Raw genomic sequence first — 23,227 nt, 5'->3', positions numbered from 1 at the left:
CAGAATCGGTTTACTATTGAAAACAATGTGTTCTCTTAAGTGCGTATTTTGTTTAGAACAGCACAAATATCATTGTAACCTCTCATCTTATACTAGAAGTGCATCTGCGGAAAGATGTACTTGAAGCAGTAATTAAGGCTGAAAACTCTACTTAATCCCGGGCCACTCTGTTAGCACAAAAACAACCAACCAAACAAAATTGAGGCGGGTATTGCTCACAAAAAAATTCAGTTTGGCTATATTGCTTCAGAATCTATAGAAAATGAGAAAAACAAAACAATAATAATCAGTCGGTAATTAATTAACATTTAATTCAACACGTGAGTGAACAAGAAAAGTTAGTTGCCATAACTATTTGAAAGTAGGTCAATAGAAGCATTACTGAAGTAATTATGATTTTATGTGTGTTTATAAAGTTATCAGTAACTCATTTAGAGGTAAAATGATTATTCACAATACAATCATTTGTTAGCAACACCCTTAGTAGTGAGGTGCAATTTATTTGTCCACTATGTACATATGCCAGGAATGTTATTCCAATTAGTAAATAGAAAATATATGGGACTGACTGGAAGGTATTTATGGGTGTATTTGTCCTGTGGATACTGTGGCAAGAGCACAGAGTTTATCTCGGTGTGTTCTGAGACTCATTCCTGCTTGTTTTATTACCGCTGTTCACAGCGGGACAAAATGACCCTCGAGCTACGGGGAAATGTCCCAGTAGGCAGTCAGCCACTGCTTGTTACCATCTACAACTAACAGTTTTCTGAGTAAATAGTTCTAAATGCAAGTGAAACCAGACATTACATATTTTTTCAGATGCTGATGGCTATACCCAAGTACCATCATGCACTGTGTGTCATTTTAAAAGTCAAACTTCCAGAAAAAAAGGATGTGCTGCATTTTTGGTCAAGACAGAGGTCACTGGTAACATGAATCATTCAGCAGTTCTCTCTTCATGGAAAGGAAGCATTAGTATTAGATACACTTTAAAAACACAGTCTTAAAAATATTTTTTAATTATTAGATTTCAGTTCAGTTAGATTTATTTAGTGCGAAATTCACAACTATAGTCACCTCAAGCCTAAAGATTGAGGAGAATCCCCAGGAATCAGGTGATTCCCATATGCGCAAGCACTTGCCCACAATGGGAAAAAAAGAGCTCTTTTAACGGGAAGAGGCCTCTTGCAGAACCAAGCTCAGGGAGTGGCGGCCATCTGCTGTAACTTGTTGGGGGGTGAAGGGGAAAGAAGAGAGAAGAAGGAGGGCATAGAGAGATCACAAAAACACTCTGGGGAAAAACACAAACAAGGATTAACAAACGGTGTGATAAATGTTAAATGATAGAGTCGATAAATGTTAGTGCTACCTTGACAAACTAAAAAAAGGAATGATGAGATAATGCTAACTACTGCACTTTTGAACATTTTAATGAAGCTAATTAAATTTAAGGAGAAACTCTGAGGCCTTTTTCAAATTTATTCATTTTGCCTACATGTTTATTTCACCTCTGACTCAACTATGGACCAAGAAATTATTACAAACCACTGGTAGCTTTCTGTAGTGAAATATTAGAAGGGCCTTCTGCATTTGATTAGATATTTTCACAATACTCGACCTGTACTGGTTCAAAAATGAGCTCTCATCTTCTTCTTTCAGCTATTCTTTTTAGGGGTCTTTGATTTGGCAAAGATTTGATCCTGGATGCCCTTCCTGACAAAACTCTCCCCATTTGTCCAGGCTTGGGATCGATACTAGGAATACACTGACTTGAGGTCCCCCTGTGGCTGGCTTATTTTAACAGCAAAAATATTATATTTAAATTTGGCCTGGGAGCTAAAAGTAAAATATTGTTGATACGTTTACTGTAAGTCTTGTGATTACAAAGCAAAGCAATGAAAAGGATCATGTCTGATGCCTCTCATTCACTTCTGTGAAATCAGGATGAATTCCCACCTTTCTGCTTTTTGGCTTAAAATAGCTGTTATTATGTACATTCGATTTGCTCAGCATTTCACTGATATCTGCTTTGGATCCACCATTCTACACTATAGTGGAAGGTGTTTGTGCCGTTGACAAAAAAACACCTCCGGCCAACTCTGGTCGAGTTCACAAATTTCTTGGAGACCGGGTTAGATCTCCGTGATGGTATTATCCACCAAAACAGGTTTGACAAGATGAGCATTACTGTTATGCTTGCAAAAAATTTGTTTGTGAAAGGTCAGTGAAAGACTTTGATCGTACAGATCTGTAGATTGTGCTTAGTGACTCATTTAGCTGCATAGTGAATGCCACCAACTTTGGTTCATTATCTTGGATAACATTTTTACTGATGGATGACTAAGTGTGTTTTTGATGTGGGGGAGTTAAAACTTAAAATTCAGAAGTTTATAATCAGCTAATGTGTCGATTATTTATCCTATCCTTTATTTTTCATTCCATAAAGCATCAGATAATATTTGGAAAGACTTTCATGAGCTGGTATCTTGTAGTGATAACTATTTTCACCTCTGTTTATTATTGTAATTGCAGCTTCAGATCAATGGGAGTTGGTTTATTGTTTTAAAGAGATACTGGTGGAGGTATAGCATACAAATGTGGAGCAGCTGAACTCGCCAAGCTCAGAGCCTTTTGGAAATTTGAAGTTTTTATATTTGTTGAGTGTTCCAATCTGTTGTGCTAACTTTAGCTACTGCTTTGCCTGCATATAAAAATGATCTGCTCATGTTAGAGTAGGAGGGCATGAGAACTCTTCACATTTGGTGTGAGGGCTGGACAGGAGTCCTCTTGGGTGCAGTTGATATCGTTAAACCACAATGTGTTGTTTTTCTGTTACTTTCGGTGTTAAATGTGGACTATTTAAGCTGTGGGTGTGGACGATTTGAAGGGCTGAAAGGGGTCTCAGTATGTAAGCTAATAAGTAATGGAATATTTTTTCTGCATCATGAGTTACATTTTTTACAATGTGTGCTGGTGATGAGTAAAGCACACATTGTAAAAAGTTTATTCCTCTATTGACTTCATTTTTTTAAATTTAGCACCAAATAACAACAACAGTCGCCTCAAGGCACTTTATATTGTAAGTTAGACCCTACAATAATACATACAGAGAAAAACCCAATAATCATATGAGCCCCTATGAGCAAGCACTTTGGCGATCGTGGGAAGGAAAAACTCCCTTTTAACAGGAAGAAACCTCCGGCAGAACCAGGCTCAGTGTTAAAATGTATATAGAACACTATTAGCAGCGATTCAGCTGATGATATTGAAAGGAAACTAATAATGCAGATTAGATATTTAAAGCTTTATTTTGGGGCATTTAGCCTTTATTTTGGACAGGGCAGACAGGAAAAAGTGGGAGAAGGAGAGCAGAGGAATGTAACGCAAGAAATAGTCCAGGGCAGAATTGAATCCAGGCCCCTGCATTAGTCTTTGAGCATATGGGTTACCTGCTCAAACCTCTCTGCTATCCCATTACCCCATAGATTACATTTTATTCATTTAGGTTTTGTCAATTGTCATCTGTAAATAGACAGCCTAGCTTTGTAAATAATAGCATGCTTGTTTCTACAGTCATGGCCTTCCAGCACTGAAAACACAGATGTTTCATCCCTGTAAATATGATTTAATCCAACTTTTTTGGGTCAGATTTTCTGCAAAAGCATCAAATAAAAACCTCAGTGGTCCTGTGAATTCAGAATAAGGAGTCAGATTTGCTGGGGGTGTACTGCTGCAGTGTAGCTAGAGGAGCTCTGGTGTGTGTGAGTGTGTGTAAAAAAACAAATTAAAAAAATCCTAACAACCACCGGCTCTCCACAAGGCTGTGTACTGAGTCCCCTACTGTACACTCTGTACACACATGACTGTGTTAGTTCCCACCCAGACAACACAGTCATCAAGTTTGCAGATGATACCACCTTGGTGGGGCTCATCTCAGGGGGAGATGAGACTGCATACAGAGCTGAAGTTCAGAGGCTGTCAGATTGGTGTGCAGACAACAACCTGGACCTCAATACCACCAAAACAAAAGAACTGGTAGTTGACTTCAGAAGGAGGAAGTCCGAGCTGCAGCCTGTCAGCATCAACGGGGAGTGCGTGGAAAGGGTCTCCAGTTTCAAGTTTCTGGGTGTGCACATAGACACAGACCTCCAATGGAGCTCTAACACCTCTGCGGTCTTAAAGAAGGCCCAACAGCGTCTCCACTTTCTGAGAATCCTCAGAAAAATGGACCTGAAGAAGGAGCTGCTGACCGTCTTCTACCGCTGCTCCATTGAAAGTGTGCTGACATATTGCATCGGTGTGTGGTTCTCCAGCTGCACCACAGCACACAGAAAGGCACTCCAGAGGGTCATCAACATGGCCCAAAAAATCATTGGACATCCTCTTCCCTCCCTGAAGGACCTGTACAGCACTCGCTGTCTCAAGAGGGCACGCAGCATCCTACGGGACTGCACACACCCAGGACACCGGGTGTTTAAGCTGCTGCCGTCTGGCAGGAGGTTCAGGCTGCTGAGGTCCCGAACAAATAGACTCAAGGACAGCTTTTACAACAGGGCAATAGCCCTGATCAATGTAAATAGCTGACCTGACTGGATACCTCCCTGGACTTTTTAGGGGGGAGGTAACAATGTTTAAAACAATAACAATAATATTTATATTTATAACAAGGTGCAATAATAATTAATGTGCAATAATAACAGTGTGCAATACACATACACTTATTCTTCTTTTTTATACTAAGTTAATATACTGTGTTGTGTTGTTTGTTACGTTGTGATGTGTCATATCGTGTCGTGTTGTGTTATATGTAGTGCCGACGTAGGACAGTTTTTCCAATTTCATTGTACTACTGTACTATGTATGACTGTGCAATGACAATAAAGAGTTATCTTATCTTATCTTATCTTATCTTATCATCTAGTGTTCTGCATATTCTGCAACTGGTCATTTTAAATCTCTAAGTACAAAAAGAATTCATCAGTGATTCAGTGCAGTATTTCTGCTATGAATTCTCGAGGGAAAACTGTGTCCTACTGTTGAAAATTTCAACACGTAAGGCCAAAACAAAGGAGGAACAGGATACAAAAGGATATAAATAGCGCTCCAAAGTTTTTAAATAATTCCTTTATAAATGAAAGATAGGAAGATATGAATATTAAAAGTTGACCGCCCACATCTGAGCTTCTTTCACCTTCTCTTTGTCTCTCACACATAAGCAGGCTTCATGTTTAGTTAAAACACACCCACACAAAAAGGGCTTTTTGCATCTGTCTGCTGTGTGTGGGATGACTTTTCAGACATGGTCTCATGTGTCAAACAATGCACTGACATGTGAATGGTGAGAAACTAAGTCAGAAGACTGTTGGCACAAAATGTTAAACCCGGGTTCCTATCACTTTCTCTCTGACCCATGTAGGAAGGTTAAGTGGTTAGAGATTGTTGTTTGTTTTAAATGAAAAAAACCTTTGTGTGATTTGGTGTGTGAGTTACTGGAATATCTCTAAAACCTGTGTACTATTTTCAGAGAAAGTCAGATAGTCGGATCCAAGTGTACGTGGTTTTCTGGAAATTATTTTTTAGAAAGATTTTATACGTATATTTTTTTCGGTACTCTGTCATCAGTTACTGCACCCATCACCCATGTACAGTGTTATTGGAACATGCATACTTCACCTAATTATGAAACGATGTGTACTCATCCGGCATCTTTCAGTGGTTAAAATGTGAGAGACGATAAATTCCAGCAGTGAAGGCATCCTGGCGTCACTCCAGAAAATTTTTAATTGCGCGTAGCAATGAAGACAGCGTCATTTCAGTTTTCCGTGAGAAATTTGCGCGTAAATAATGGGTGCTTTGCACATGACAAATGCACGCGGCTCTTTCTGTACGGAAACTGTGTTTCTGAATTAAAACTGTGCCGTGTGTGTGCGTATACCTCCGCATAAACTTTGCACCATTCATACAGAGACGTTTATGAGTCAGCTGAAAGGACTGTGATATCATATTGCACCCTACAAAACGATAACATCAAAGAATTTGGGCAACATATTATTTAAGCTTTAACAGACATTTTTATAGTAATATTTTAAATGTTGCAAAATAAATCACGTTGTAAACACGTAACAGACTAGATATTTTTTATAACAATTCTGTTAGTATGATTGTATAATTGTGCATAATGGTGGTATATTGGCTTCTTGGATGGTTTAGTGTTGCTATGGTATATTACCGATGCTAGATTAAGGACAAAACTGACCTAATTTTTGTCCAGACAATTATATTCGGTGTATTTACATTAAAAAGCATATGTGTCACAGCAAATGCACACTTTAGAAGAAAACCTAGCGGCACCGAGATTCCAGAATTCCTAAGAACTTGGAAAAAACAAATGAGAAAACTAAATTAAGAGATTTGTTTTTTATTTAAACATCATTAAAAATGAAACATACTGATGTCTTTGTCTTACAGTTTGAGACTCTTTAGATAATATATCTGCTTGTTTTGAAAGCCGTGTTTCCAGGACTCAATTCTTTGAGGTGATATGCTAAAGTGGGGATTTTTTTATTTTGCAGGTCTAAGACGCAGGATTGAGAAACAGTTTCACCACAGGACTATCAGACTGGTTTCCACCACATTCACCCATCCTGACAAGCGGTGGGGAAACCACCCCAGCAAAGCTCATCTGGTAGGAGTGCACACATTTGTAAACTACTGTACTTGGCAGTCTGATTAGTGCCTTGTTGAAGATATCAAATATGTTTATCTGATTTTAATCCTTCGCTATTCCTACTGTGTGTCGGCAGTGCATATTACACACATGGATTATATAGTTGCGAGTGTAGTCAAGATCAAACATGGGAAACCCCTGACCCGAAGTTAAAGTGATTTATACACCTACCTGACATTACCCTATTTTGTCGAAGTCTGCTCATCTCCAGCTCGCAGTTGCAGACAATGTGAGCACTAGAGCTAGGAGTAATTTCATTTCATCTCACCAGTTCTGTGATATTGTTATATTTTGCCTAAATTAGTAAAAGCTGTAGTTCATTAGTCATTTAGGGTATCAAAAGTCCTCCAACAATGTCTCTCAGTTTCTGTATGCAGATTACAGCAGGGCAATGCAGTGATTCCTTCTGTGTGTGCTTTTGAGCAACACCAAACCTTATCTCTAGTGCCTGCTGATATTCTATTTCAACAAACTCCTGCATAGAGTTTAAAATAGTGCAAATACAGTGTGGAGCCTGTGCGCCTTCTTCAAGACTGGCTGAAAAAAATTATAGTACGACCAACATAAATCTGCTTTCTTCACACTAAGCAAAGGGACAAAACACATCCAGTACTGTGTATAATAGGAAAAATTAAATGTATGGAGAAACATTAAAGAAATGATGTTACTCCATCTGTATTTTAGTCAATTCTACGTTGCTGGTGGACTGTTAGTGGGACTGCAGCAGCTCAGATTAATTAACTAAAGTGGACTCTGTTCATTCATCAGCGTGTTAATGGTCAATATTGTAAACGTCAAGGTGTCAGATGGAGGGACAAAAAAAATGCAACTCTCACGAGGTGAAGCTCATACTGTAAAGTATGTGTGTAAAATACATCTAAATGTGTGTTTTCATAGAGACTATCTGGAAACCGAGGCAGTCTCTGTGACATATAAACAGAATAAATATGAAACTGGTAATAATTTTAGGAATATTTCCAAAAAAGGTGAAGGTTGAATCAAAAAAAAAAGAGCAGCAAGTAAGAAAAACTACAAATTTATTTGAGATCGTATGACACGTTTCTTTGTAGTGCCAAATGTAAGTAAACCTATTTGTCAAAGAAAGGGAAAAAATGTCTTTCTGGAACTCCCACAAACACAACTGATTATAAAACTGTGATTATTTGTGCTGGATTACTGCGATTTGACCCACCAGCCACAACATGTTTGCACCTTTATCACAGTAATTTTAAGTGTGATTAAGTGGGGAGTGTGTGACAATAGCAGCTCATTTTTTCCTGACAGTTTGTTGGAAGGATTGCAAGCATAACATATCAAGTATAAGAGGCTTGCTTGTAGATTTTAATCTCATGTCTCTTACAAAGACTGTTGGCAAAACTGCTAAATCGGTTACTGCAGTCAAAAACAAATGGAAAAATAGATAATCACATCTGAAAATGAATAAAGGGCCCTTTACATATTAAGGTAAAGATCTAGAGAGAAGTCCAGTTTTGTGACCACGAGATAAATGTCCTTAGTTTTGCAAACCATTCCATGATAGCCGGATAACTTTCTGTTGGATGGAGACCCTGCCTTGTGCTCACTTCACTCACCTTGGATCATAAAGACAGAAATACAAGACAAGGAAGGAAATATAAACAAGATTGCTTTGCAACTACGTCAAGTAGTAATTAGGCTGTCGCATTTGGGGGAACAGTGTTATTGTGTCCAAAGTTATAGTATAACACAAGTTTAACTGTACTGTTAATCGGAGGTCTAACAATGGAAAACAGGTGCCAGAAATGGTGCAGCTGTACAATAATTGTCTTCCCTGAATATTAATGTGAAATAGCCTGTAAATGATGTTACATTCTGTTAACATAATTTGCATTATTTTAACAGATTTGATTCAACTGCACAGTTGTAGTGAGATCAGCATTAAGTTAGAAGTGTTGCTTTAGTCCCAATAGTTAGAATAAAGTACACTACACAGAGACCAGTCCCTGGGGTTTGGTCAGTATTGTGTTTTTAATTCTTTTAAATGAAAAGTGAAAATTGAATGCAGACCTGCAAAGCCTTATTCTGACAGCCACATAATTTAATTAGCCAACTCTCTTCAGGGTGAGTGCGTGAGAGCAAGTGTAGTATGATGGTTTCCAGTCTTCACTCTTCCACACGCACAGATGTGCAAACATGGCTGTGTTTGCATCACTTAAGAGGACACTGGCACACTTCCTGGAGACTCGCCCCAACCATAACCACTACTTACCTTAAACCGAGCCTTCTCCCCGAAATTAATTTACATCTACAGGAGACTTATTTTTCCTTACTAATAGTTAGCGGACTCCCTACATTGTGATAAACTGATTTTATGACTCTACAAAATGACTAATGCAAGTATACATGCACCCAATAAGCAAAAAAGTAGCAGATGTTATAGATTTTCCCTCTTGTGCAAAACAACCTCTATTCCTTCACTTGTTTTGACAGCTGCGTGCATGTGTGTGTGTGTGCATGACCATATCACAATTTGTGGTAAATGTCCCAACTCTCTCGTTCTGGTCTCTGGCTGAGCCATTTATCTCCACATCCATCTCTCGAGTCAGCAAGTGAACTCCTTTTTCTGTAAAAATGTAAGCGGAAAGCAAGTCCAGTGGAAAATAAATCACTCACTCCTGCTCTATTAGCAGAGTACTTATAGACTCACATAGACATACAGTAATTAAGCAATTGTATTATTTTTGTAGTTTCAACTGGAAAATTATGAAATAGGACATTTACAGTCACCATGCACAAGTGCACAGTGTCATTGCAGTATCTCACTAGCCCTTTGTGTAGATATTAAAATACACTTATTAACTCAAACAAAATGTAACTGACTCTCAGCACTGAAGAAACATATTGTGAAATAAAACCAGGACTAGTTTAATGCAAATAAAATCATAGAAATTATGTTTTTTTGTTATGTTTTCAATCAATACAAAATAAAAGTGAACATCAAGGACTGTGCTCATGTGTGTGTTGTAAATCAACCAAGCAAACAGGCTTTTTTTGACAGGATTGTTGTTTTCAAAGCTTTGAGCTGTGTTAAATGTTATGTGGTTTCTCTGCACTGTTGTAGGCGGCTTTTGCTTCATTTGATCACAAGGGATCAGTAAGCCAACTTAAAATGTTGATTTGTTTTGCTGCATGCTCTATGACGATGGGCATCTCTGAGCTCTGAAAGCTTGCCTCATTGCTAGTTTGAATATTAATAGTAGTTTTTCTTCATGTGCTTTCCAGTGTTTGCATATATATACCTTACTTTATTAACTGCCTATGGTGTGTGTTCTTAGCCAAATTAGACACATTTATTGGGAAGTAAAATTGAGAGATACAGACAAAAAAGGAAAACAATTTGCCAGAGAGGACTGACAGGAGGATAACTTATCCACTGCACAAGTTCCTTGTTTTCACCTTTGATCTCCAGCCAATTCATACATCTGGTGCTAAGTACTCTGAAACCTGCTTATCGCTGATGCAGGTTTCCAATTTATCAAAAGTGACAATAAGAGAATAAATCCATTCATCCATCAAGCTGCTTCATCTCCTTCCACCGATAATGAATAGAGTGATTTAACTGAGAAATCCCATGGTATAACCTTTGATCTTTAACCAGTAAGCAATTTGTGTTAACACTCACAGGCTGCACATAATAAATTAAAAGTGAACATCAGTTAGCTTCAGTTGCCCAACCTTCAATCCAAATCTGAAAGTGCAAGAAAATCCCTTCTTCCTTTAGTGTGTCAGCCCTCACAGAAAAAACACAGTATATTTGTTACACTGTAAACACCTAGCTGCCATAGCAGTACTGCAGATGGTGCTGCATATTGGAAAATTATGTGGACTCCTCTTTGCAACATTATGTCCTTGCATCATTTTGTTTTTTGTTTTTTGTTTACAGTTTTTGGACCCTGACTCTTTCTGACTTTAACAAAAAAAAAAGTCTAAAAAGAACTTATCATTTACATTGACAGTATGCAACCAGTTATGGCCACCAGTGAATGTCGGCCGTGTCTTGGGAGGCAGATGGGACTGTATGCTAATGAGAAGGTTAGCGCTGAAGTGTCCTTGGGCAAAATACTGAACCCCAAAATTGCCCCCTACATCTGTCTGAGTGTAGGTAAGCATGATAGTTAGAAAGTGCTTAAAGGAAACCACTCCCTATATTGAGAGATACAACGCATGTTACTTTTCTTTCATGAAATATATCAAAACCTAATGAGGTTAGAATTAGAACAATTACGCATGTCTGTCTGGAACAGCTCTTTTAAAAAACAGCCCCAGAAATGGAATCGCTCAGGAGCTCTCATGACACATTTTTTTTATTTTGCATTTCTGGATTTAGAGCATGTGTCCCTAGATTTCTGTTCTCATCTTGTATTTGATCTGTTTTTGGGGCCAGTGATTTTTTTTTCTTCCTTTCACAGGATTTATTTATTTATTTTTGATATTTCTTTGCAGTTTACTTCTCTTTGGCTATCTTGGTTTAAAAGCAAAGACTAAATTAGTACAGATACATTTCTTTTTATCTTCCAAGATCATGACTAATAGGCAGAGAAAAGCTGTTGCACTTCAGTTCTCACTGTAAATGGAACTTAGTCTTCATATGCAACAAAACTGCACAAATTTCCTGCTCTTTTTGTCTTTACAAAAACACAAAAAAAAGCTTTAAGCTTTGCTAAAATTCATCTTCCTTGAAAGAGAAAGAGCTACAGCTCCATACAAGGTGCATGGAAAAGAGCACAAAGTCTGAAGAGGTTAAAGCTCCAGCAGTGCTTTTAATATAAAGAACAGCTTCAGTGCATTTCGGCTTAATCGAGCACTGACATTGTTCTTTAAAAGCAAAATAACTTGTATCCTAAGAAAATTCTGTCATGGCTCCTGGGTCATTGACTCAGTATTTTGAGATTGTTCTCTTATTTCAGTTAAGATTTTTCTTATCTATGATATCCAGTGTGCTTATAATTATGTTTGGATTTTGTGCTTGAGTTCTAGTTTCCTGAATAGAATAGAACAGAATAGAATAGAATAGAACAGAATAGAATAGAATAGAATAGAATAGAATAGAATAGAATAATCCTTTAATTGTCCCACAAGAGGAAATTTGGTGTATCAGCAGCAAAAACACACATATACAAACAGAACAGGACACAGAATAGAAACACAATGTTTACATATTCACATCATGGACAATAGTTACCAAAATTTGAGGTGATGTTTTTTTTTATTAGCATTCTGCTTTGGGTAATTTGGTATAGTGTCTTGTTATTTTTCGTAGCCTTCCCTCAGTGTAGGAGTTCTAATGTTTCATTGTTTCCTTATTTTGCCAGTCCCTCATCTTCAGTTTTGTGGTTTCTTGTCTTGTTAGTTAGATTCTCTTCACCTGTGCCTCATTTTCCACAGCCGTGTCCTCTCCTCAGATACTTTGTGTGTTTTTAAGCCTTCAGTTTTCCTCAGTTCCTTGTCGTGTTCTCCTACATGCTCTGTGCGCCTTCCTTCTGTGGTTTCCCTTTTGACTCCAAGATTGCACTTCTAGCTCCAGCTTAGTTTTGTTTTGCATTTCCTTGAGTCCCAGTCTCATGAGTTTACCTTTACTCTGCATACTGGGTACTAAATCTGCCTAACGCATATCGTGATAAATTCAATCTGCTGTCACAAACACACAAACGGCATCAATTTAAAGATACAAATTCTTAATTTAAAAGGAGTGCCTTTGGTTGTTATCGCATCAAAAAAAAGTGTCAAGATGAATACTAAACTTAATTTTCTTAATGATTCATTTGGCAATCTGTCAAAACCGAAACCTTTCATATTTAAAAGTTAGAAAGCACAGCGATGATGCCATTAAATGAACTGATTAATATTTATTTATTTATTCATACAGAGATGCGATAATGTTAAATATCTTAACACATTCAGTTTTATTTTGATAAATGCACTCGGTAGGAGCTAAATGCAGATCCACTAAAGCAAACAGGGAAGACAAAGCACCCACTCATCCATCAGACTGGTTAATCTAGTCCTGTACCTTCAGTAAATTATTCATCAAACTTGTGTTTTTGTCCTGAGAGAAAATAATCACTGGAGTGAACGGGCACTCCCGTTGTATACCGCTTTCTTCAAAAAGTTGTTTACTTTTGAGGAGAAGCAGATTGTGGTAAAAGTGCTGCGAGTGTGAGCAGTTTGAGCTCTGGGGCTATTGTACAAATTAGTAAGGGTATTTATATAACGGATATAAAACACTATGTTTTTTCTCAGTGTCCTGAGATCCGACCTTATGCAGCTATGCTTTTGACAATAATCTCAAACCCTAAAAATGTAGCTTAAGCTGCATGCTGAAATGTCTTTCACAGCAATACCGAGTCTGAAACTAAGTGGGCCTCCACTTTAAAAGGGCAACAGACTAATTTATCTCCTTAGCTCTTAGCAGAATGATTAACAGCATCACCAAAGCAAAAAAATTTCTAGCCGTCCGGCCTGTAATAGGTGCAGTGTGAGGAGAAAGGGTGGGTTATAAATGGAAGACTGTAATTTATCTTGTTGCACGTCTTACAAAGTCTTTAATCACAGTGTTCACCTATGGTACTTTAAGATGGCTAAAGACATTCATCCTCAGGAGGAGATCCTGTCAGTTAGGGGACAACTGTAGAAATTTGTCTTAATAATGTGGTTGTGTACACTTTGTATACTGTGTCTGTTTTATATTGTGCAAACTTACATAAGAGAGCTCAGTTTCCGGGGATTTTAGCTGTGTCGTTTCTCCCAAAACTAATTTTAAATAAAAGCCAAGAGCAGAACATTTATAGTTGTGTAAAATGCTAGTGGCAGCTGCTCTTTAAACATAGTGTGCAGAGACGAGCAGGAAATACAAATTATTACATTATTTGTGAAAAAAAAACCCAGGTGATTTTAGAAATTCCTTGCTGCAAGTGGATCTGTATTAGAAAACATGTATTTCTTGCTGAAATAAGACATAAATTAACAAAAATAGTAAAAATAATAAATGAACTGGAGACTGGAAACATGAATGACGAGTCTTAATGATCAGTCTCAATCAAACGGAAAACATATGGTTCATCCTCAGTTAAAACACTTGCAACTAAGCATAAGGTTTCCAAAAAATTCATCTGCTAAAGGCCTTAAGCGTAAATGTCTGCTAACAGCTTTCATCTTTTTCCATCTTTTCCACCGATCCACAAAGCTAGGGTTTCTATTGTCTGTTGTGTAGCCAAAACTGTAAGGCTCTTTCTTCAGACAGAGCCACAGAAACACTTTGTTTTAGCCTGTTTAGACTGTGCAGACAGGGTCCATTGTGACTTAGCACAGCAACCGTCATCCTAATAATTAGCCTTAAAACTAAATCTGATATGGTAAATTCTGTTTAAGCAAGTACAAGTTTCAAAAACTTTAACCTTGACCCCACATGCATTAAACTTTGTTTTTAATTATGAAAAAGTACTCATTATTTTAACAACTCCAAAGTTAGAGCGTGACATTCAATGGAAAGTAAATAATATCAGGCCTGTAATATTTTACTGACTATAATTTAACTGTATTTCTTGGCAGAGATTATACTTGTATGCTCTATGGGGTGTTATAAGATTGTGTAACAGAAGAAATAACCACCAATTTATAATTGGTTAATGCCTTTAACTTAGAAGCTCACAGAATCTCACCTGCTTCAGAGCTGGTAATGCTTGTGAGAAGTCTCAGATAAATTAAGGATGAACAAGCTAATCTGTTAGATTAAATGGTCAGGGTAAAGGTAGCTATCCAAACTTTTCTCCAGGTTCCAATTATTAGTGGAATACACACACGCACAAGCTACTGTAGCATGGTACATATTCACCTATAAACAGATTGCCAACGTATTATGCCTAGTAGTCTGGACAAACTGGTGTAAACAAGAAAATGAATAGATGATGGGAGGATATCTTTGAAAAGTGAGCGTCTTTTTAATTATTTTCATGTCCAAACCTAACTTACTTCTCTAATTGCTGTGGCTTTGTCTGTGGAAAAAGGAAGGGAAAAGAAACGACATACACCAATAAGTTTAATAAGAGTGGAGAATCATCTCTGGATTGTGAATTACATTGTATTTTTAGTCATGATCACAGCCCAATTTTTCCTTTGTTTTGATGATCGTTGCCGTGTGTGTGTGTGTGTGTGTGTGTGTGTGTGTGTGTGTGTGTGTGTGTGGAGCCAAAGTGGGAAGCTACAGAGATGTTGGACAATTTGACACAGATGTTTCGGTGAATTTATAAACACTAGGTTGTAGTAAAGAAATAACATCCACTACATTTGCAGTCCAGTTGTTTTTTTTGTCTAGACTTGTGTTTGTGTTTGCAAAGGGGGTACTTATCTACTCTAAGTGCACAGAAGCTCACTTTTCCTAAAGTTTGAAAAAGTTAAGTCTCCTAACTTTGCTAATGACTACATATGAACAGTTGAGAACCGAAACATTTTAGAGATCAAATTGTGCGGTAGCCTACGTTTCAGTGGCATAATTTAGCTTTATACATAGCTCATAAAATGATACATTTCATAAACTTTTGTGAACTCTACAGACATGTCTAAAGATTAAAAACCTACAAACTTTAAACTGTAGCTGTATACTTTCTGATAAAGAACTTTGCATGTCTTTATGCTGTTCAGTTCTAGTATCTAAAAAGGAAATATGAGCAGAGCGTCACTCCCAACGTTTCAGATACAGTCACAGTTTACTGCACTGGGCTTGGAATCAATTTTTAGCATGCAGGGCAGGAGAAGTTGCTTTCAAGTATATTTTTGGGTGAAAAATTTTGAATAGGTGTATATTAGATCTTTTTATAGTTTTGTAATTGAAATTAATTTTGGCATTATAGTAGGTTAATATGCTAAAACAACAGTCTACAGAATATTGCCAAAGGATATGTGTCATAAAGCGCAGACTGAACAGAATCAGAAACGGAGCAGCCCTGGGTTCCTCGGCGGCAGATATTCAGATACCTTCCAGTTCTCTCCCTTACTTCCTACTACTACTTCCTTATGTGGCTCAAACACTGATAAGTCTCCTTATGAGGCCTCGCGATGCTATGCGTCAATAGCCCATGAGGAAAGCCTGAGGGTGCAGGTGCTCTGTCTGCCACTGTGTTCAGAGCTGTATGTGGATTACTCTTGTGTAATATCATTACACGCACACACAAGCACACCGTTCGCCTGAGACGGATTCTATTCGCTCGAATTTGAAACGCTCCGTGTGAGATAAATGCAACATTTCTAAAATAGCAATCGCTGTGACCAAGATTCTTGTGCTTGACACAATGAAATACCTTCCTTTCGTGTTTTATTTACACCTTTTAACAAAATACACTGATTAACTAAAGAATATGGAGTAAACATACTCATAAAATATTCAACATAAATCTAACTAGTTCTAATGATTAAATGTGGCCAGAAAACAAAATGAAATGGCAAGTAAAACTTAAACTGGTTAGTAATATTCCTCCTGCTGTTGAGTCGCAAATTGAAGATATGATTCAGCCGCCACTCTGGTTAAAAGGGAGTAGGCTTCTGCGTTCAGATGTTGGAGACACTTACAGCTTTGATATGAATTTGATTTGAATGTCAGCCTGATACATACATTACTATGCACCAACCTTCATCAGTAATGCAGTGTGTAGTAGCCCGAGAAAGAGCTCAGAGTTATAAAAAAAGATGCTGCTATTTAAGCAGTCCTGTGAATTGTTTGATGAAGTTCTTTTCACAACAACAGTTGTGAAGTGGTAGTAAATAAATCTAGTAGCGCTTTATAAATAGATTGATTTTTGATGAGTTTAGAAATGTTGTCAGTGTGGTATCAGTTGAGAGGGAGACATGCCCTCATCTCCTAGGAGTGTAAGTCTAACTAAGACATTTGATCCTTCAAGGGAAAATTTCCAAAGGCTTTTAGAAAATAATCAGACGTTGAGCATGAACATAACTGAAAATGTGTAATTGTAATTGAACTCAGCAAATGCAGCTCAGGTTGTGCTGCATATAACGAGAATGCACGCGTGGTGCCAACTACAACAAGTGCTGTAGCTAACTTATAAGGGTTTATTCTAAAACATTTTTTTTTGATGTTGGAAAACGTATTGTGATTGTGATTGTGTTGCATTGTGTGCTTTTCTAACTACAGTACTAATGATGCCTAATAATATCAGATGACCGCTTAATGCAGCGTCTCCTTATGTTTTAACAGTTTCTTTATGTCTTTTCCTACACTTCATCATTTCCATGTTTTCCATGTCTTGCCCTGCATCCTAACAATATTTTTCTCTGGGTTTGTTCCAGTTGAGATGTTGCTGAGGCACTTTGTGGTTATGACCTCATCATCATGAGATGGAAAGGCTGGTGACTGCAGGCAGCTACAGAAGAGGTGGTGCTGTGTTGTGGTTTGCAGCTGCTGGTTCTTGGCAAAATAAATTGCACTGTGGAGATGCCTCGGGAATTATTTGCTCAAAGGTTGAAAGGATGAACAAAAAAAGGAATTCAAGAGGTATTTGTGATTCAGACTGTGTTTGTCTGTAGTTGTGACTTAGATGTATCTCAGATCAAATTTCGTAATCGATGGAGAAACTGTTTTTAAAAAAATATTTATTTATTATTTTTAATCAGAAATATCTTTTTACACCAGCGATTAAGTTCCACAGTTTAAGGACTAACTGGTCTGGTTGACTGACACTGCTGAGTAACACTACAGTGTTTTAAAACCATTAACAGGCTGCCATTCATGGGGCGAGTGGGCTTCATGGCTATTGTCACACATTACAACCACGTAGTAAAATTTTAAAAAGTTGTTATTGCTGAGAACATGTCATTCATCAGAAATGTGCACACATTTTACATGATAGGAACTGTTTTTTCCCCACTTCTCCTGAAATATACTACATCAGGAAAAAATGGTTTTTACCCTAAAATTCGCATGTTTTGAGCAGGGTTTTGAAAAATTTTCCACTAGTCCGTCCTGAGTCATAGGTATGACTTCAGCAATGTTAGGGAACTTCTTTAGATGGTGTTAAAGAGCTTAACAGGCGCCTCCTTGTAGGAATGTAATGACTCCGCTTCTGTTTGGAGAAACCCCAGATCTAAAGAGCTCCTCTTTTCTGTGTTTTAAGAGAAAGACATACTCCTCTCTTTTCTACTTTTTAAATGTATCCATACTCTGGCATTCATAGGAATTGGCATTAACACGAGTGGATAGAAACTACGTGAAAAATGAGTCATGCCTAGAAAACCCTGACCTTAGAAAATGTTGATATACACTAATTTATGTGCTTTGGGGTCCTTAGGGACTAGAAAAGCGCTATACAAATGCAGGCCATTTACCATTTACCATTTATTCCCTTAACTATATAAAGATTGGTGCCTGAATTTTTTTTTCTGTATGTGTAAGATTTGTAACATGTAACATTTCCATTCTACAACATGCAGTGGGAAGACTACATGTAGTCTTGTACCTACAATCTTGAATTTCAAGGCCTGATGTGGATGCTTGTCTCACCTACTTTTTCCCTGTACTTGTTTTGCTCTAACATTACCATTAATTAATAAACTAATTATCTAGCCTATGGAATTGATACATTTGGCTGTTAATTATTAAAAAAGAAGCATACACTATTCTTATGGGCCAATCAATAATCTAAAAGAAGCTTTGACAAATCAACACTTTTAATAGTCAATTAATAGTCAATATATGACCCCACACCCCTGCACACACACACACACACACACACACACACCACACACACACACACACACACACACACGCACACACACACACACATAGAAAAAAAACATGAAAACATGACTTGGTTTAGTTTGACCTCTGTTACATTGAGGCAGTGATATTTGAGTGCTGAGCAGGAAGCAGGTTCTCATAGCCCTGTCTTTTTCCCCATGTTGAAAATGGTGGCACAGAATGTAAGATTGTAATGTATGAAGTACCAAGGAAATTTTGCTATGAAATAAAAAAATGTAATAAAATGCAGTTTTTCTTAAGAGTCATGGAGTTTTCAGGTATCATGTTTAGGAAATGCTTCAGTGAAGTGACACTTTTTAAAGCAAGTGGGTGATTGATCGGTGAACTGAGGAGTTTAATGTGGCATGGACATTCAGGTTCAGGTGTAATTTCTCGCACAATATGCCGATCAGTATGGTACATACAAGAGAGTGGACAGGAAAAGAGCTCAGTTTGTTCATATGGGTAATGCAGACGAAAAAAATACATTTGCAGTGTGTGTGTGTGTGTGTGTGTGTGTGTGTGTGTGTGTGTGTGTGTGTGTGTGTGTGTGTGTATTGTAAAAGGAACCGTGTAAACTTAAAAGAGGGACAAAGACCAAAGAAGGAAGAGTGCATGTGAAAAAGAGAAAGACAAAGTGGTGAGAGAGGGCGTATATCTTTAGCTGCCTATAAAGCTCTGCGTGCTTCTCATTTTAGGCAGAAGTGAATCCTGGCTGTAAGAAATGATGACAATACACTAATAAAGCATCTCAAACTGAGGAACTTGTCTGTTGTGTTTGTTGGTACACTTTAAGGAGCCACAGTTCACATTTCAATAAAAGATGTTCACATTCTGTACATTTGGTTTAGTTCATTCAGTTCACATTCCTTTTTCAGTTTGTTTTAACTGGACTGGCAAGTATAACTGGAAAGGAAAGAATAACTGAGATGTTTACTACAAATTGGGTATCTCTTTCCTGATCTATTAAAATATTTATGATGACAAAGCTTCAAATGGATAGGTGAATATCAGTGTTATTCAGGGAGTGTTGCTTCCTCTTGGCTAGGACATAGAGTTCAATTGTTGATAGCTTCAAATGTAAACTGTGTTCTCACACTTTTAGATGGACACTTTGGCTCCCAAATATAGACCTTTTTTTTTTTTACAGCATTGGCACTTAGATCAATTGAACTACAAGTGACATGATTATCTCAATTCTTTTCCTGGACCATGAACTGACTTGTGAAAATAAACAAATAAAGTGTTGTTTTTGTTTTTGTACAGATTATTTTAGAGATAGATTGTGACGATCATTTTCGTTATTATTATTATTAGCTATTTTTGTCATCACCACTTCCTGTGCTGACTTTTAAAGTATTTAATAAAAACTATAAAAATGAGGTGGGACGTCGGACATGCCAAAACAATCACACAACAGTTTTACCATTACCAGTGAACTGCAAGTGAGGCTAATATGATTAGTTTGAGCCAAATATGCATCCATAAACTTTCGAAATCTCAGTATAAAGCATTATTTCCTGAAAAATCTTTCAGCTATCTCCTCTGGAGTCCTGGAAAAACTCACACCTGAGTGCCCCTTTATTCTATAGTGTTCATTTGCTCTTCAGTGTTCTTCAAAGCTGTTGAGATCATACAAAACTGCTTAAAAGGTCAGATCACTAAATGGTTTGAAGGTACTTCACCTCAGTAGTTCAAAGGTCATTTAGCTCAGTGATGTGTAGCTAACATCTGCCTGCTACTTATTTCACTTCAAGTTTTTACAAGGTGCTAATTGTGTGCAACCAGTACTATTCTAAATGCATGAGAATGGCATCATGTCATTTCCGTAGCTACAGCTACACCAGAGGCAACAGCAGCTGTGACACATACACACTGACGTTTAGGTACATTAAGCAGTCATGATACATGTAATTTTAGATTCAACGCAACTTCTACTTAATATGCATACATAAAATCTATATTGGACAAATGACCACAGATACTTATTTAGAAAATACAAATTAAATTAAGCTCTGTATAACATGAGAACTTTCTTAAGAACAAAAGTAATCCAGTGATAGTTGTCAGTTGGTGGTGATGATGGTTTGTCAGCAGTTTACACTATTGGTGTGGGGGGAAAAGGCAGTGGAGATTTCTTGAATAAGTTTAGTCTGAAACAGATACACCTCTTATGAGTAAAAGTTTCAATTTGAATCTATCATTAATCAAATTCACTGGTTTCACAAATGGGAGGTTCATTTTTTTAAGCTGAGGTTGGATAAGGTCACAGATATGCATAAACAGGCACTGGTTGCTGATTCTACACATGTCAGAGGGTGTCTTCTGTGTTTCTTTGAAACTGTTCTTTTGATTTCAACAAAGTTACTAATTTGTCAATTCCAATAACAGTTTCAGTAATCATCACATTCAACCTCTTAGCTTGCAGACTCTAAGAAAATGCAGTGTTGTAAAGTACTTTGTTCCCAGTAAACTAAGATTGAAAATAAAAAATGTTAATAAATGAGTCCACAAATTGGACAGCTTATTGTTATGCATCCTTGCAGAGCAAAGAGCAGACTGGAAAGTTTGGTGTGTCTGTGGCTTTGGTTTGATCAGTTGAAATAAACAGAGATTAGATGTGACAGACAACAATAGAAACTAAAAAGGACTGGCTGTAATACTGACATTTTGATCAGGTCATGTGCAGTGATGCACACAAGATACACCAACAGATGGATGAATGCCAGTACACAGTGTCAGTTTATCCCATTCATCTGCCTATAAATGCTTTATCTTGACTGGGAGACAATTATCGGGAATAAATGGGAGATGAAACAAGGCTGGTGTATCTAAAGGAAATGTGGCTGCATGGTTACAAATGTTATTGACTGTAAAATCATTTTATTTGGACAAGGGAGTGAAAACTAGTGAAAGCTCTAGCATTGTTTTTAAGGCTCCAAGTAAGTATAGAAACCCAGTCTTTCAGATTTTGAGGCAGATTTTTTTCTCTACTTCAAAATTTCTCTCTCTAGTATTTCATAAGGTTGTTAATTTTGTCCCTACATGTTTTATGCTTGGATGTAACTTTGAGCTGCCAGTGAGCTGACCAGTTTTGACGTTAATGTGTCAAGATGACAAAGATTTCATCACATTACACTGAACCCGACTGCAGTGTTGATCACAAGGACAGTGTTACATAAATAAAGAAAACGAATAATCTGTCAAGTTGTTTTACACACAGTCATGACAACAAACTAAAGAAACACACACAAAATTATAAAACGTGGCTAAAGACTGAAAACCGCATAGTAAAGGGAAGGATTTGTATTTGTGTACTTTTTTGGGGTTCCTTTTACTAAGGTGTGTTTAGTGTGTTTTCTTTTGGCTTAGATTAGATTTGGATAAGATTTCCATGTACTGAATGTTAAAAAACTATATGACAGCTCATCTGTCTGTGTGTACCTCACTCATTGTACTGCCTTAGGCCTCTGTGCGGCACTTACTGAGAATACGCCCAGACATGTCCAAGAACAAAATTACCACAGGCACACGCACACATGCGCACACTGCAGAGATACAAGCACGCGCGTGCGTACACACACACACACACACACACACACACACACACACACACACACACACTTAGGTGCAACACATACGCACACAGAGCCATGGACTGTGGTTAAACCAGCTGCTCAGCTGGTTTACAGCCCAGATAAGGCAGTCCAATCCCACTCTCACACCATGGATTCACTTACTAGTAAACTCAACAACAACCGCTGACCTCAAACAGCCAGTTAGAAAAATCCTAAATGTACAAGCTGCCCTCTTTAATGTGCTGTTCTATCCAAAGTACAAATGAAATGGCAATGACACATTTGTAGTCATATCTAATTATACTCCTGGTTTGGGAACTGTTTACTGAAGACAGGAAATATTCACGAGACCCATTTGTACTTGGCTGCTTTATTATTACATTTTTTTGAGACAATTTTGCAATATTGATGACAAAGAAAAAAATGTTTCCCTGTAAATCCATCTACATATCATCTTTACCATCAGGAAATTGAAAAGATAAAATAAGAAAGATCAGGGGAATCAGGTACAGTTCTTTGATCTGATGTTAATTCAACAAAATGCAGCAAACTAACACTCCTTCATAAACTCAGATACTGAATATGGAGTACATCCCCTTATTGTTTCCTCCGCCCTTGACAGTGGGGTTTTCCATGGTAGCAAATATTCTTATCTATGAAGAAATAGTCATCCTCAGCAGGATATAGGACAACCTCCAGAATTTATGGGCTTGTTATGAACCGCCTTCACAACACGTAATAAATTAGGTAATCATGTAACTGCATATGTAGGCCAGTATATTAATGAAGCAAACAGCTTAACACAGTAATTTGTGATACTAGAGTTATCAGTGTCATCATGAATGTGAAAACAGTCTCAGCCAATAATATAAATGCAGTCACTTTTTCATTAGGTCTTTTCGCCATATATATGAATATAATTATTTGCAGTATAGCCTAAAACTGCATAAATTAATCATCTTATGTAGCACTAATGACCTCTCTGCCCTTCTGCATGTGTTAAGAATGCATCAGGCATGAAAAGCAGCAGCAAGACATCTGTAACAACAGATAGCAGAACATAAGAGAACATTAAACATGCAGTTACTAGCTCATCTGTACTGTCAAAAGAAAAAAAAATCTGTACTCTGGTTAGAGCTG

General features: G+C 37.4%; 1 long non-coding RNA gene across 2 annotated transcripts in view; it reads left to right on the top strand.

Moving 5' to 3' along the window:
- Window positions 1-23,227, top strand: part of LOC146695231 (uncharacterized) — a 111,783-nt gene that overhangs the window by 58,523 nt on the left and 30,033 nt on the right. The window contains exons 4-5 of one of the 2 annotated variants that reach the window (XR_014923542.1): window positions 6,573-6,685; window positions 17,063-19,269. This is a non-coding gene — a long non-coding RNA (uncharacterized LOC146695231). Of the gene's footprint in view, window positions 1-6,572; window positions 6,686-17,062; window positions 19,270-23,227 lie in introns of those variants that run through there. The other variant, XR_014923543.1, reaches the window with a different exon arrangement.

This window comes from Copadichromis virginalis, linkage group LG13 (genome assembly GCF_057382275.1).
Source record: "Copadichromis virginalis isolate Kocher_CV1m ecotype Utaka linkage group LG13, C_Virginalis_male_GT1.1, whole genome shotgun sequence".
Lineage (NCBI taxonomy): Eukaryota > Metazoa > Chordata > Actinopteri > Cichliformes > Cichlidae > Copadichromis > Copadichromis virginalis.
Note: the sequence above shows the minus strand (reverse complement) of the source record. Positions and strands in the feature narration are given on the sequence as shown.